Below are 15627 nucleotides of genomic sequence, written 5' to 3'. Positions count from 1 at the left end.
AGTGCTTGGATCCCCATTCCACCCATCTTTCACCCCTTAGTCTTCCATATCCTATCATTATTCATCTCCTTAATCCCTCCATCTCCTATCCAAGCAATCTCTCCAACTATTATATCCTTTTACCAATCCTTGGTTCTCCCTTTTCATTGGTCCCCATCCATTTATCCTATATCCATAATCTAATTCTATTGTATCCAATCATTAATCCCCCTCGCATCCTGCCCAATCATTTATCCCTCTTCCATCTTAATCAATCCATTTATGATCCCCATCACACTAAGCTTTTCCCATCTATTTGATCTTATATTGACTTGTGCATAATCCAAACACCCATCCATGACGTGTTAACCAAATCCAAGCGACAATCCTCTCATCTGTAGGCTTTGCACAACCAACTTGCCTTTTGTCATCAATTAATCTATTCACACCCTGCCCATTGGGATGCATCCTTCCCATGTTTGGCAGTTTATTCAAATTTATCACCTGCCCATCAAGACACATCCTTCCCATGTCTGATAGTCAATCCAGTTCCATGTCCTACTCTTGGTAAGAGATGTTTGTTGGCCATGTGCATGTTGTTTGCATGATTGAGCTTTTTTCTTTGATTTTTATCTTGTGTCCTAGAACTATCCCTGTTCAGGGCTGCCTTGATCATCCTATATCTCGGTATGTCTTGGTGGGTGTATAATGGGGCACATTTTTTATGGTTTGGTGAGTTTGATGGTTTCTCTTATACGATCCTACACTCTAGCATGTACATCATCATCGATGTTTACGAACATGTGTACATTGAGATACCTATTATCTGAGAGTCAGACCACACCTTGGGATTTTCATAACATCCCGATTCCTATAATTAGTGGTGTAGACTACCCTTGGCAATATCAAAACTAGGTTTTCTCTCCACATCTACACAAAAAGAAATCCCATCCATTTACTTCATTTCATTCATTCATCTCATTTCATCCATTTATCTTGGAGACTCCAATTCATTCATTCCTCCTTCATCATCCGTATCCTTTTTACATGCTTTCATCCTCAATCCTCTAGTCCTCTAATCCATTTCGAGAGCACACCCGTGTTCTTAGAACCCACATGTCCTCTTGAGGGGGCATACCACTACCTCCTCGTCATCCTTCCTCATTTCACCTATGACTGGGGCATCATGCTACCAGTCCTTATCCTTTCCATCAACTATGTTTTATTCTTATTTGACATCATTTCATGACGTTATATCAAAGAGGGGCAAAATGTAGATACCTAAAATTAATTAAATTAATATTTAATTAATTTAAGCCTATCCACATAATTAATTTAATTGTGTTGGTTCCTTTCTTCTAAAATTAATTTAAACAAATTTAATTAATATTATCACTATAGTCCTATAATTAATTTATCAAAATTAATTATTCCTCATTCTTCTAAAGTCTTCTCAATCATTAATTATTCTAAATTCTTCTTAGTTAATTAATTCTAATTAATTAACTTAAGTCATGTGATTCCTACAAATCACTTCTCCTAATCCTCAATTAGCCTAAATAATTCTTTATTAATCATACTTATCATTATTCTTTAATTGTATATTCATCCACTCATTCTCTCTCCTCATGTCACATCCTCCTAACTTTCCCACTTGCACTCTAATCACACATTAAGCCACCTAATCAATCCCCTTAATCATTTGCACATCCCTAATCACTTTGATCCTTTCAAAGAAATTTAAATTCTTTCAATCTCCCCATGCATCCTCTTCCCAAGGAATTTTTTATTCCCTTATCCATTTAGTCTTCCAACACATCCTCTTATTTTGGAATTTTTATTTCCTTCTTCCTTCCCCCAAGGAATTTAATATTCATTTTTATCTTCCTGATGTAATTGGGAGCTCTTACCCATGTACCTTGAGAGGTGTGGAGACAAGAAATGCCTTTATGGAATATCTCTTGGTCTCCACATCTTGTCCTCCTAATCCATGTGCTCCCTCTCAAATCGATCTCAATCCTTTGTTCCAAAGTTAATCTTGGCCCTTCATTTTGGCCTCCTCCAGTCTATAAATTGGAGTCTCCTCTCCTCACAAATAATCCACCTTTCATCTAATCTTATGTTGTCCATTTGAGATCCAAGATCCTTCACCATATCATCATAATGCCTAAATATTCCCTCATCTAAGCCAAATCCCTCTCATCCTTCATTGTCATTCAAGTCCAATCCAAATCCAATCTTGTTGCGTAGTGGAGAGAAATCCACAATCCACCACCAAAGGAGCAAATCAAGTAGAGCAACAAGGGCGCCTCTACTTCATAAAGCTTAATCGGAGGAAGAAGTGAAGAACTAAGGTATAATGGTTGATTTGTGCATTTCAATTCTTTTATTTATGCTTTATCCTGGTTCATGCACTAACCATTAAGCCTTAGATTTCCCCCTCTTCATTAGTAATCCACAAGGAACTTAAGGTGTGCAAAAGCTCTCAACCTAAGAAGGGGGTCTTAAATTCTTTTCTAGCCAATCCTTGATTTGACTAAGAGTGCAAGGCTACAAGAACACTCTTCAAAGATGATGAGTTAAAAAAAAAGCAAAATAAAATATGATATTTTAATAAAAGTGAAAAAAGAAAACCATGTGATGGAAAAAAGGGAAGAGGTAATATCTTTAGGCAAAACCCAAAAAGGTTTTGGAGGGAGTTATAGTAAAAGAGAAAGAAAACAACATCACAAATGCACAATGGATGGATTATGCAAAACTTCTTTATGAATGAGCACATGATAAAGACAAACCTCTTATAATCAACAATTCCAAAGAGCTCTTCATGAAAGAAGACATCACAAAAGGTATAAGAAGCATGACAAGTGGTAAAGCTCGAGACATTGATGGGTTGCAAGCTAAATTTTTAAAATGTGGATAGAAGCTTCTTGTTCCACACGTCAAACATTTTTTTAACAAAGTCACTCAAAGTGGCTTTCCGGTAGAATGGATAGGTGCAATGATTCCTTTGCACAAAAGTGGAGACAATAGTAATCCCTCTAACTATCACACTATTATGATTCACCCTCTTTGCGAAAATATTTTTGGGAGCATGATAGAGCATAGAATAAGTAGTTGGACAGAAAGAGAAGGAAAAAGAGAAAAATTATAGGCAAGCATTAGACCAAAAAACTCCACCATTGACCATTGCATCACTCTTACACAACTCATTAAGAAGGTTTAGGAAATACAAGGGAAAGAATACTTTTGTTGCTTTTTAGATTTTAAGAAAGCCTTTGATATGCTCCTTAGAGACAAACTTTAGAGATTTATGGAGGAACTGGGGATCCGTAATTAGCTTAGAGTTATAGTGCATAAACTATATGATTAGGTTAGAGCTCAAACTAGAACTAAAGAGGGGATGTATGGATGTTTTGGAAACAACGTTGGAATTAAATAGGGGCATCCTCTTTCCCCTACTTTGTTTTGCCTATACATTGATAAAATTGAAGATTGGCTAAACAAAACCACTAGGGAAGGTACTCAACTTGAAGGGTATGTAGTAAAGCTTTTTTTATCTAGAAGCACTCTTATTCCATTTGAAAAAATTGAAAATGATCTAAGAGAACATTTGAACGCAATTAAAAAATTTAAACACTAGCAAGACTAAAATCATGATTTTCTCCTTGAAAAGAAAAAAGCAGCAAATTAATATCATTTTTAAAGGTTTCCTTTTGGAGATAGTAGATGAATATAAATAGTCAGGAATTGATTTCCACAATAAGCTGAGCTAGGAGACTTGAACGTCCACAAGGATTCAAGGAGGGTGGAAGGCTTCTTATCTATTGCAAAACAAATGTAGGAATGCCGAATTATGGGTTTGGAAAACCAAGAAAACCCTATTTGGTTTGTTGGTTACACCAGATGTCCTTTATGGTTATGGTATTTAGGGAAGTAGCTTGTCAAAATAGAAGTGAGACAATTAGAAAGAATCTAAAACCATACTATCGTTAGCAGCTTCAAGGTCAAGTAAATAGTACCCTATGAGATTCTTTTGGTAGAACTGAGAATGTTCCCAATGGAGGCCTCAACAATAAACAACTAAGTTATTTAAAAAAAATTAGAAATATAGACAAACAATGTTGGCCCAAATTTGTTGTTGAGGAGGAATTAAAAAGAGGAAGAAGACTTGGATGAATAGCAAGTGGTTGAGAAAGTTGGACATTGAGTTGTAAGATTTCCCTGAAAATAAATGAAGAGATAAAACAATATGTGTTAGAAAAAATAAGAATGACCATGTGGACAAAACAAATTGATAAAAAAATGCACACTATATTAAAGATTTCAACCCCTTGAAGGAACATGATGAAAAATAATACCTAAGGATGGCAATTAAAGGAAATGCCAGACTTCTAATTGCCCAATTGAGAACCGGTTCTCATCATCTCAAATGTGAGATAGGTAGATGGGTAGTTGCTAAGGAAGAGTGAGATGAAAGAATTTGTGTTTTTTTGCAATAAACTAGTGGTAAAAAATGAATTACACTTCATATTTAATTGTGCAACGTATGAGGATATTCACTCACAATATGAAAGCAATTTTAAGGTGACCAGTCTAAATGACTTATTTGAAGAGGCAATGCTTCACAAAACTATAGATTTCTTGATCAAGATCCACAATAGAAGAATCAACATTGAAAGGAACTTCAAAATTGTCAATAATAATACTCATTTGTGTTCTTGTGAACATCACTAAAACTCTTTCATTCATTCAATGTCTAATTTATAAATTCACTTGCCTCCTTTGTGCGCCCTTGTTCATCCTCATTTCGTATGAGAAGGGGGACTAGTGGACTATCGAAGTAGTAATATAGCCTTAGCCAATACACACCTTTTGGATGCAAATTGGCACTACTCATTGTTGCTTTGAGCCATTGACTTAACCCCACTCTTTATTTCTACCTCACAACAACTTCCATGACACACCTTGCACAATTTGTTTCATTTGTTTCCAACAACCATGCCAATATAAGTAATGCCATTGTTGAGTTTATTCAATGCCAATATTTCAGCTCAAGGAATTCCTCTCCAAGGATCATCTTAATGAACTCTAAGACCATAGGTTAATGACGCTAAAAAATGAGCTTGAGATTCCTATAAAAAATTTGCCCCTAAAATGCCATTTACCTTGTGTTAGCCTTTAGGTAGGTAGTGGTATCCATCATTGTTAGTTTGAAAAATGTGCCTCAGATGGTTATTAAAAGCCTCCTTTTCTCACCTGATTTGTGTGCTTTATCCAACCCTATCCTCCCTTATGGTGGCATTTTTCAACTCATGTCAAAACATGATGGAGAGTTATCAAGATTTAATTCATTTTTATGTTATAAAAATACACATTTAGGCATTGACATGCTATTTCAACCCTTTTGGTTAGATTCCCAAGCTAAATCAAACCATAAAGGTAGGTAATATCCAAATAAGATACAAATATGAGAATATTATAGTATGCTCATGTTTGTGTGAAGCAAAAAATTATTATCGTTCTTTTACCTCTGTGTGTGTGTGTGTGTGTGTGTGTGTGTGTGTAGTGTGTGTGTGTATAAAGAGAGAGTTATATCTCTACCTACTTCTCTTTATCTCACCTCTCTCTATATTTCTCCTCGTCCCTCTCCCCCACTCCCTCCCTATTGAAATATTCAAAGCAGGTAAAAACATGAGTGCATTAAAAAATACATGTGTTTGTTGGTATTAAAAAAAATGGCAACAAGGCACATAGGTCCTATGATTTATGACCCAAATTCTCCTTTTTAACATTCAAATCCATGCCCCTCCCTAGGGATGTGGTCCTTATGGTTGGGGATAGGCCTTGGACTCAACCGCTGGACTTTGAGGGCCTCCCCTTTCGCTGCAGAAAATGCTTTGCCATGAGACACTTAGCATCAAATTGCTCCCTCCCGCATCGTAAGGACGTGGCTACTTAGTGAAAGGATGCCACCTTGGATCACCTAACTATCTATGCTACTGATTTGGTTGATGAGCCACCCTTCGATGACAATGTTGTCGCTGATGTTGTCTATGAGGATCCTACTGCTCCTAATACGAATTCAACTCCTGCCACTTTTGAATTGCAGCTCTGCTCTACACCTATTGGTTCTACTCCTGATGTCGCTCCTATGAAGTAGCCTATTGTTGTTCTGCAACAACCCCTTGTTGTTCTACAACAACCAACTGCTACCTTGCAACCACACTCTCCTGAATCTATTGATGGTATCCAAGCGGGGTCCGTACCACTTGATCATTCTCTTGATGGTCCCAATGATAGTATTGCCTGCACTGTAGTTGCTCGTAGGAGAAAGGGGATGTTCTCCTTGCACCCCCAACCCCTCCTTGCCAAGGCTCGAGTGTCCCTACCCCTCCTTGACTTGGGTCTGGGTTGTTGAAGATTGTTAGATAGGTTTGGTTGTTGTTAAAGTGTTCTTGATAGTCTCTGACTATGTAAAGGGTCGGTGCCCTAGTTAACGCTACTTTTTAATCAAAAACTTTCAAGTCTATGCTTTATCCATCATTGAAACACACTTTTCATTGTCTTAAAAAAATTAATTATTTTTAAATAATTATACCACCTTTTCTTGTTTTATCAACATAGAACAATCAAATTACATGTTTAAGGAATTGAAATGTTAATTATGATCTATTATGTTTGAATTTGATAACATACAATTATTTTATTCATACTGTGTCCTAATTATATTAGTTTGATATGGAATTGAACATCATAAGAAGAAATTGCTAAAAAAATTGGAGAAGTTTGAGCCTAAAAACGAAATAGAAAACATTGTGCAATTAATAAATATAATCCGAATTCAAGGTACGTCCTTACCTTTGTCCCTTTTGTTCATAACCCCTTCTCATCATAGTTCATGTGCAACATATCCTATTGCTAATTCACTTCACAAGCAAATTTTTAACCATTCCATGGTTCATATCCCTTTGTCACTAATTTCATTGATTTTCATGGAATTTTCATCATTACATTCACGTAGGCAAGCTTTAATAACAATGAACATTATAAAATCTTATCTCAACTATAAGATTGGAAGTGTGTTATCAACCCTACAAGTGGACACAGATCTTTGAGAAGTGATAGCTAGTTTATTGAGTGTAACTCAAGATTCTACATACATAGTGACATAACAATGGCTCTTTTAGGTGTGGATATTATAAATTATTTGAATAATAAAATAATCCAAATATTAGGTTTGACAAGTTGTATGACACACTTAATCCCAACATTGTCCCACTTGTCATATACATTTCAAGAGAACAAATAATGTTAAAAAACCATGACTTATCTACCAAAGGTCTAGCCATGCTCTACCAATTGACTCCTTTATGTTCAAAATCTTCACAAAAATTTGCAACATTTTCCAAGTAACCATCATCTTGACCACAACTATCTCATCTTCCCTCATGTCCAAACATGAGAGGTAAGAAGTAAAATACAATATGACACACTAAATTATATCACATAAGCACACCACTATATCCATCCTTAACCTATTAATAAGACACAAACCTTGAATCTAATCTCTTCAGAAATCTGACTAAGTATACGCCACATATTTCAGTATAGTTGAAACAATGACCATAGGAAAACAATCATATCAAACTATACCTAACCATTGACAAAAATTCTTCTCTTTACATGTTCAACCCACCCCATATCTCTCATCCTTGTATGTGCATTATCCTACTTAAGGTTGCAATCTCCTTTGCTAGTTAGAACACCAGTCTAATTGTTTAACTTATCAAATGATTATTCATTAAGTGGATCAAGACTGTGGTATAAGACTTTTCCTCCTGAGATGCACCAAGTCATGCAAACTCTTTCCATTAATAATCTTGTCATTAGCTCCATGTTGAATGCATGTAGACTTCTAAGTGAAGGGACAATCAAATTTCTAAGACTTTATTAAGATTCATCATTCCAGTATATGATCTTCAAGGAAAAGATCTCTAGGATCACTAAAATCTAATTAATAGCAACCAATGCACAACTAAATATCTCATTTGTAATAATTTAATTATTAAACACAAGATCAAGAATTATCGCAGTGCACAAACTAGTAAATTGCTATAAACCAAATCCAAATATCTATTTGCATGTCTAGTATACAATACAAGAAATCTCCATCACATTGCAATTTACATCATCATCAAAGAAGATTGTCTACCTCAAATAGACAAATATACTCAATTACAAGAAAATTGTTGATTTTGATTGGCATAACTTGATGATGAGTGGGTTGAGTGGTATAGATCATATTTTGAAAAGTATTCAACAATATTTGTTTTCTTTCAATGTCTATCTTACTTCTCCATTCTTTGCCAATCTATGTGTATTGATGTTTAGTTGTTTGTGGATCTCTATTTGATTCTTTTCATTATGCATTACATTTGTGTTTGGTTGTGGCTTAATTAATTATTGTACTATGACTTGAATATTCTCCCTATCTTATTCATGATTATTATAGAATTCATCATCATACTAAGGAATTGACCAAAGACTCATATAAGAGGATTGTAAAGCTGAGAATGGGAGGAAAAATTTAGAGAAACAGAGACGATGAATGCAAAATATTTGTGCAATAATAAACACTCCAAATAGTGAAACATATTAAACATTTTCAATATTCAAAACACCCCCTAGAATTTTGCATAGAAAAATTGTTTTTAATTGAATTCATCAGATTATTTTAAAATTGATGATTGATAAGATTCCCAAACATACTTGTCAAAGATATCAATAAAATCTAAAATATTTTTTTTTTAAATTAAATGAATCAAGAAGATATCAATTATTTGTTGAAATGATGAGAAATCTTAAGTTTATACCTATAATAAAGATACTTGGCCTAAGAACATCAGATAATAATAGTGAAAAATCTATTGTAAAAAATCTAATGAATGCGCATAAAATTATGGCTTCCACCCAACACACTAAAAATAGTATTGTTACATGTGTAATTACATCAACAATAGTAAGTAGTCAAACAAATAAATCTTGCCTAATAAGGAAAACAGTTCAAGCACTAAAACTAAGTAGAAAAACACTAATGAAAGTTGTTGGGAGGTGCGAAAGAGATGAGAATCCAAACATAAATGAACTATGAGAATTCATATCCCCATAGAAAGGTAAAGATATAGTTGAAGTATTGAGATCTTTAATTGAATGATTTTAGTAAAATAACATAAGAGTATGACCTAATCAAAGAGATGATTTAAAAAGGATAATTAGAGTTGAAATTGTTAGCCACATCCAAATATTTTTTGGATATGACTCAAACACAAATTCTCTCTATATTTGTAGAGATGCATCCTCAAATAAATATTAGCTAAAAGTATTTTTGAATAGGAAATCCTTTTTAGATCAAAATAAATCACACATGCACAAGTTGTTGTAGACTTCATATTCAATTTTTTAATCATTATGATGTTTATCAAACAATTGCATACTAAAGAGAATTTGTAGGAGTGTATAATAAAGTCTCAACCTAGGAGATTTCATTTTGAGTATTTTATGTTAAAGAGTGGATGCATACAATTAATTTACAAGAAACCATGTTTAGATGGAACATGTGATAGTTATTGTGATTTGCGGCATTTGACAAATTGTGTAGATATGGAGAATACACATGCAATTGAAAATGAACAAGTAAAATTTTGAAAATATAACTCAATGGCACACAATCTAAAAGATTGTAAAGAGGCATAAAAGTGTGAATTGCTAGGTAAAAACATGTTATTATATTAATTTGTCTATTTTTTGAAAGATTATAGTGCACGAGTATGCAATTCATATCCATAAAGCTCGATGGTTCAATTTACAATCCAAGTTATACAAAGACAAATTTCCACTTGGTACCATCATTTTAGTTGTCGATTTTGCAGAGAATTGTATATTATTGCCATAGAATGAGGATCAATCACAATACTACAACTCCACTTTGGTTTTTATATTTGTGCATATAATGTTCATTCATGCACTAAAAAGTTTAGAGGAGAATAGGGAGATCTCTAGGGAGTATCATTTCACACATTCTATAGATTTTTCAAAATTGTTTTTATATATAAGTGATGGTAATGCATATTTTATAGTTTATAAATAAATAAAATTTATTGTTTTGTAATTAAGAAGTTAGTTCTCGACAATTTTTTTGTTGGTAAATACTGACAATTGACATTCTCAACCACCAACTATGCTATATATTTTCTACTATACACATATTTGGGGACCACATGTATGAACTCCTGTTACTCATCAAGTAGAGTTACCAAGTAAATAATAGATTATTTACAAGAAATTATTGTGCACTTGATTCCTACTACAATTGAAGAGGGTCTATTTGAATTGCAAGCTAATTTTGGTACTATGGAGGCACGATTCCATATTACATTAATGTTTTTAATCAATAGTTGGAATCGATATGAGTTACCTCTCAACCTGTAGTTTTGTTGAATTCTTCATGCACATGAGTTATCCTTATGTTACTCTTAGTTTGCCAATAATATACAAGACATTTTAAGTTTCATTCTTACAAGTTCAAGATTATAACAAGAAAAATGATCTCTTGAAGTACTCATGAATTCCTCGTCTCTAGAATTCCTCTAGTTTCAACGTCAAGTTGAAGCCACAAGGAAGAACATACCACAAACAAAACCATACTTTTTTAATAACTTTAAACCGAATCAATTATTTTTAGAACAAAATAACGTAAAGCATTTGAGAATTTAGCCCAAAACATTAATTATGTGATAATATTCTAAAATGTATAAGACTGCCAAAAAAATTACTTTTGGTTAAACCACATACATGTAACAAGAAAGCATAAATTAGAAATTGGTTTAATCGATATGATACTGGAAAACAAAGGTAGTTCATAAAATGATTCAACAAAAAGAGTTTCAATAGTAAACAAGGGTGCAATGTGTCAAGTTCCTGCCAATGGTGTTGATAGAAGAGGCAAGAGAGAAAAATATAGAGAGAGGGAAATATGTTCTAAAGGATGGAGTGAGAGGGATATGGAGAAATAGGAAGATAATGGGAGAGGGGGAAATGGAGAGATAGAAAGGAAAAGATATAGGAGGTGATATAAAGAGAAGTAGAGAGAGGTAGATATATACATAGAGAGAAGGAGAGAGAATGTGAGATAAGGGAGAGATGGAGTAAATAAGAGAGATATCTAGATAATGAGATATAGATAGAGAGGGAAAGGGGAGATTTGAACAAAGAGATAGAGGGGGAAGAGTGAGAAATAAAGATTGAGATGGATAGAGTTAGAGATAGCGTGGGAGAAATAGAGAGCTTATGTGTGAATGAGAGAGATATAGATATAGAAATAGGGAGGTAGAAACATGGTGTGTGTGTGTGTGAGAGAGAGAGAGAGAGAACATGCACACATGTGTATGCACGTATGTGTGTTTTATTCTACACGAAATTATATATTTTATTTTAAATAAACTACTAGTTAAATAAAATATAAAATAATAATTAAATTCAAATATTTTTTAATACATGTCAAAACTAATCAAAACTAAAATACAAAAGACATATCGGATATAATTGCCATACAAAATCTAAGTCATGCAAATATACAATATACGAGCCAAGGGCAATTCAAGTGAACAACAAAGGACAAATATGCCATTGGTTGCTAATAAACTAATGTAATCATATTATTTTGAATGTATATAACACCAAACAAAATATACAAGACTACGATTCCTTATTTAAAGAGATATTATAAATTAATCTATTTTTTTAAGTTTAAGAGGAGCGGGAGGAGTGGGAGCGAGGGTTTAGTCTGGTTGCAGTGATGGTGAGGAGGATGAAGGTGATGAAGAGGACGAGGAGAGAAATCCCCTCCATTATGGTTCATGTCATGGTCACTAGCTTTATTTGGGCCCTATGGGAGGCGTGTAGGGGTTTAATGATGTGTGGGAGCTAGAGACAGAGTTTTTGTGTCAGCGATGGTGGTTTGGGTGTTTGGTTTTCGAGCAGAGTAGATGTTGGGGATACTGTTAGAAGTTTGTTTGAGGTGGATCTGACCTACCTATCTATTTTTTCCTTTGGTCCAATGTTTGGGGGGTGGGTCTACTTTGTTCTAGGTCCGAGGTGTGTGTGGGATCCTGGTCTTGTGCATGGTGCTCTCTGCGATGCCCAATGTTGCCCATTGTCTTCCAGAGCTTTGAGTGTTTGTGAAGGGTTTTGAGCTTTACTTCTTGGGCCTTCCTATGTTTCCTTCATGCTCTCTTGGAAGTCACAGTCACAGTTTGGTCTATTTGGCTACGTGGGTTTCGGTGGCTTGTGCCCTAGATACTCAAGGAGGTTCTGCTCATATTTTTGGGGGGTTGTTTGGAAGATGCTTTTTCCCTAACTTGGAGATCTTCACAGTTATTTCTTTGAGGGATTCTCTTGATGACCCAACTTCTTCTAAGTACTTGCATTGCAAATATGGTGGTATTTTGTTTCTCTTCTCTCCTTGTGTCCCATGCTTATCTTGATCTTTTGGGAGAGGTTTTTTTGTTATGGGTTCTTTGGGAATCTATTTGGTTTGTGATTTTTTTGATGATGGGGTTTGGTTCGCTCTGTCTATTTATCCGACTCCTGGGTCTTTCTCTGGTGAGGATTTTGGTGTCCCTCTCCTTCTTGTTTCCTTGGCTTTGATCTTGGTGTTTCATGTTCTGCATCTTTGGGTTACTTTGGTTTTTCCTATTGAGGTGGTCCTATCTTCTATTGAGGGGGAGATGGATGCGGCTAGAGTTGACCTTTCTCCTACTAAGGTGGAGTTGGATGCAAATGGATATGCTGGAAGTGTTGTTGGGGGGTTGATGATGATCTGTCTGTCGGTTGTATGGGAGTCGATGTTGTCCTTTTTGCTGACTTCTTTCCGTTATCTCCTATTGAGGTGGAGATCTTGAAAAACAAGTTTTTTACAGTGATGCTCACTTTCAAGGATAAGGTTGTGGGAGCCTTGATAAAACCCATAGGTATGATTAAGGGAGCCTTGTTCCCTATGTTCATACTCTTCTAAGCTCTGTGGAGGTTAGCTTAGGCCTTTTTTTTTACCACTTGCTCTTTAATTTTTAATCTTCATTGTAAGGTTGTGGTTGGGCTATTGAATAGCTATGTTGAATTTTACTGCAACGTTCTATTGAAGGTTTCAGATCCGTGAAAAAATCCGAGGGTTTCAAGTCCCTTCAAAACTTGTTGTAAGGGGTTTTGGGTCCCCTCAAAACTTGTTTGTTCCTTAATAAAAAACTTAATTAACATTTTAAAACATGAATAAATAATCATTTTCTAAATGTTATAATATAATTAATTTAAAAATAAAATATCATAGAACGGATAAGTATATACCTACTCTCATGAATTTTTGTCAATTTATTTTAAAAAAATTTCTTTTTATGATACTATTTTCTTAATTTTTTAATTATATATATATATATATATATATAGTAAATAAATATATAAATATATATATTATTTTCTCCAAATTAACAAAAATAAATAAAATAAATTATTAAAATAGTATCAAAACGTCAATATTACTATCTTTCAGTTATATTATAAAAAAATACACTGAAAAAACCAAAAATTAAAAAAACTTAGTCTAAATAACACAAATTTTATAAATTATAATAAAAATATATTTATATTAGTATGTTGATGCTAATCCCAATATATATTGAGAGAGACTAAAATTAAAAATTATTGGAAATGTATACAATGAATATATTATACATGTTTTGTAAAATAATTGAAAGTTTGTTGTATGATTGAAACTATATATAAGGAATGGTAAGTCTAAAATGGGGATTTTGTAATTTAATTATATTATTTCAAATATTGTTTCTTATAGAAATATTTAAGGTGATATGTATATTTGCTATCATTACTTATTAGTACTATTACATTCATTCATTTGTAACTTTAAATTAATTTAACCAATCATCATAGAGAATTAAAAATTTGCACAAAAACTCTATAATCTATCTTTAATTTTTATTTAAAATATTTTAAAATTTCATTTTTCCTATGTTTCTATTGTTTAGAGTAAGTGGAAAATTCATTTCTCAATTTTTTTTTACAACTTTATGCATTAATTAATTAATAATAAAATATTATTATTAAATACTAGCATAACAATTTGACTACAAATAAAATAAATATTTATTGTTACTTACCCAATAAAATACTATTTTCAAAGACATCAATATGTTAAATCCCAGTCATTTCAAATCCTGAGTTGGCCTAGTGGTGGAGAACTTGTTCTCTTGAAAGAGAGGTCGCAAGTTCAAATCCCACAAGGGGGTAAGGTATGTATGCCTCGTTTGTAGTGCAGTTAGGTACTTCCCACAAACATGCAATATTCACGCAGGGCAAAGGGTAAGAAATAATTAGTTTTATTTAAAGCACATGCCTTCGTGATACGATAAGCCTCACTTTTCACATCAAAGATTTTATATTTTTAAATATCTACCCATATTGAGATTTGACATATAATAGACATATAATATAAGATTGTTTAGATTTCATTTTGAGATATTTAAATTTTAGTTTTTAGAGATTTCTTTTACATTAGTTTAAAGTCCTAGTTTTTATTTTATATAATTTTTTAATTTGATAATTATTATTTTATTATTATTAGATTAATTTTAATTGATTTATGTTAATGTGTATACATTTTATTGGATTAGTTTATATTAAGTATTGTGAAATATTATTTCATTTTATTAAATTAGTCTATATTAAGTATTATAATTTATTTATTTTAATAGTTTTTGAAAAATTTAATAATATAATCATTTAAATTTGTGTCATAAATAGTGTCTAGTTATGGATAACTTATTCATAATTTTGTATCCATGCATAAGTCTAGATAAGGATAAAGCATGTGTAAGTTGTAGAAGAATATATTTTGAGATACATGCAACTCATAGTTGAGGTTAAACCAAGTTTGATTTAAGGTCAATTATGCTAATTCCTATTTAGGATTGGTCTTAATATGATTAAAAATGGATAAGACGTATATTTTTTTGTTAAATTTGGTTCATGATTTTAATTTAAGATTTGAAACATTCATCAAACTAAAATAACTAATCTTTTAGAAAAAATATTTCAATCATCACGTACACCTACCCCTTTATTTAAGTATAATACACAGTTCAATTTATACTTGCTTTATTTCTCCCTATACCTCTTCCTCTCTATTTATCAATCTCTTTATCTCTATTTCTCTATTTTTATCTCTCCCTCTACCTTTCTCTATCTCTATATCTATTTCTCTCCCTCTTCCTCCCCACTCTATCTTGATCTCTACTTTAATATACTCTAAACTAACCATACTAATGGCAAGAACTTGACACTTTGCATCTCTTGTTCGTATAGGCCATCCATTATTTTGAGAGATATATTAAAACACTAGCTTGCCATTTTCACCATATTCGTATTGAAAATGGGACTCATCTACCTTTTTTAATTTCATTTTCTCTCTTTTTTAATTTCAAAATGGGAGGGGGCGATTTAAAGTATCTGTATACCAATAAAAAATGTAGTCGCAATACCAACATTTTAGTACAATTGAAGGGGGTCTACAAACCAATTAGT

Source organism: Cryptomeria japonica, chromosome 8 (assembly GCF_030272615.1).
Source record: "Cryptomeria japonica chromosome 8, Sugi_1.0, whole genome shotgun sequence".
Taxonomy (NCBI): Eukaryota; Viridiplantae; Streptophyta; class Pinopsida; order Cupressales; family Cupressaceae; genus Cryptomeria; species Cryptomeria japonica.
The sequence above is the reverse complement of the archived record's forward strand: the minus strand, read 5'-3'. Positions refer to the sequence as shown.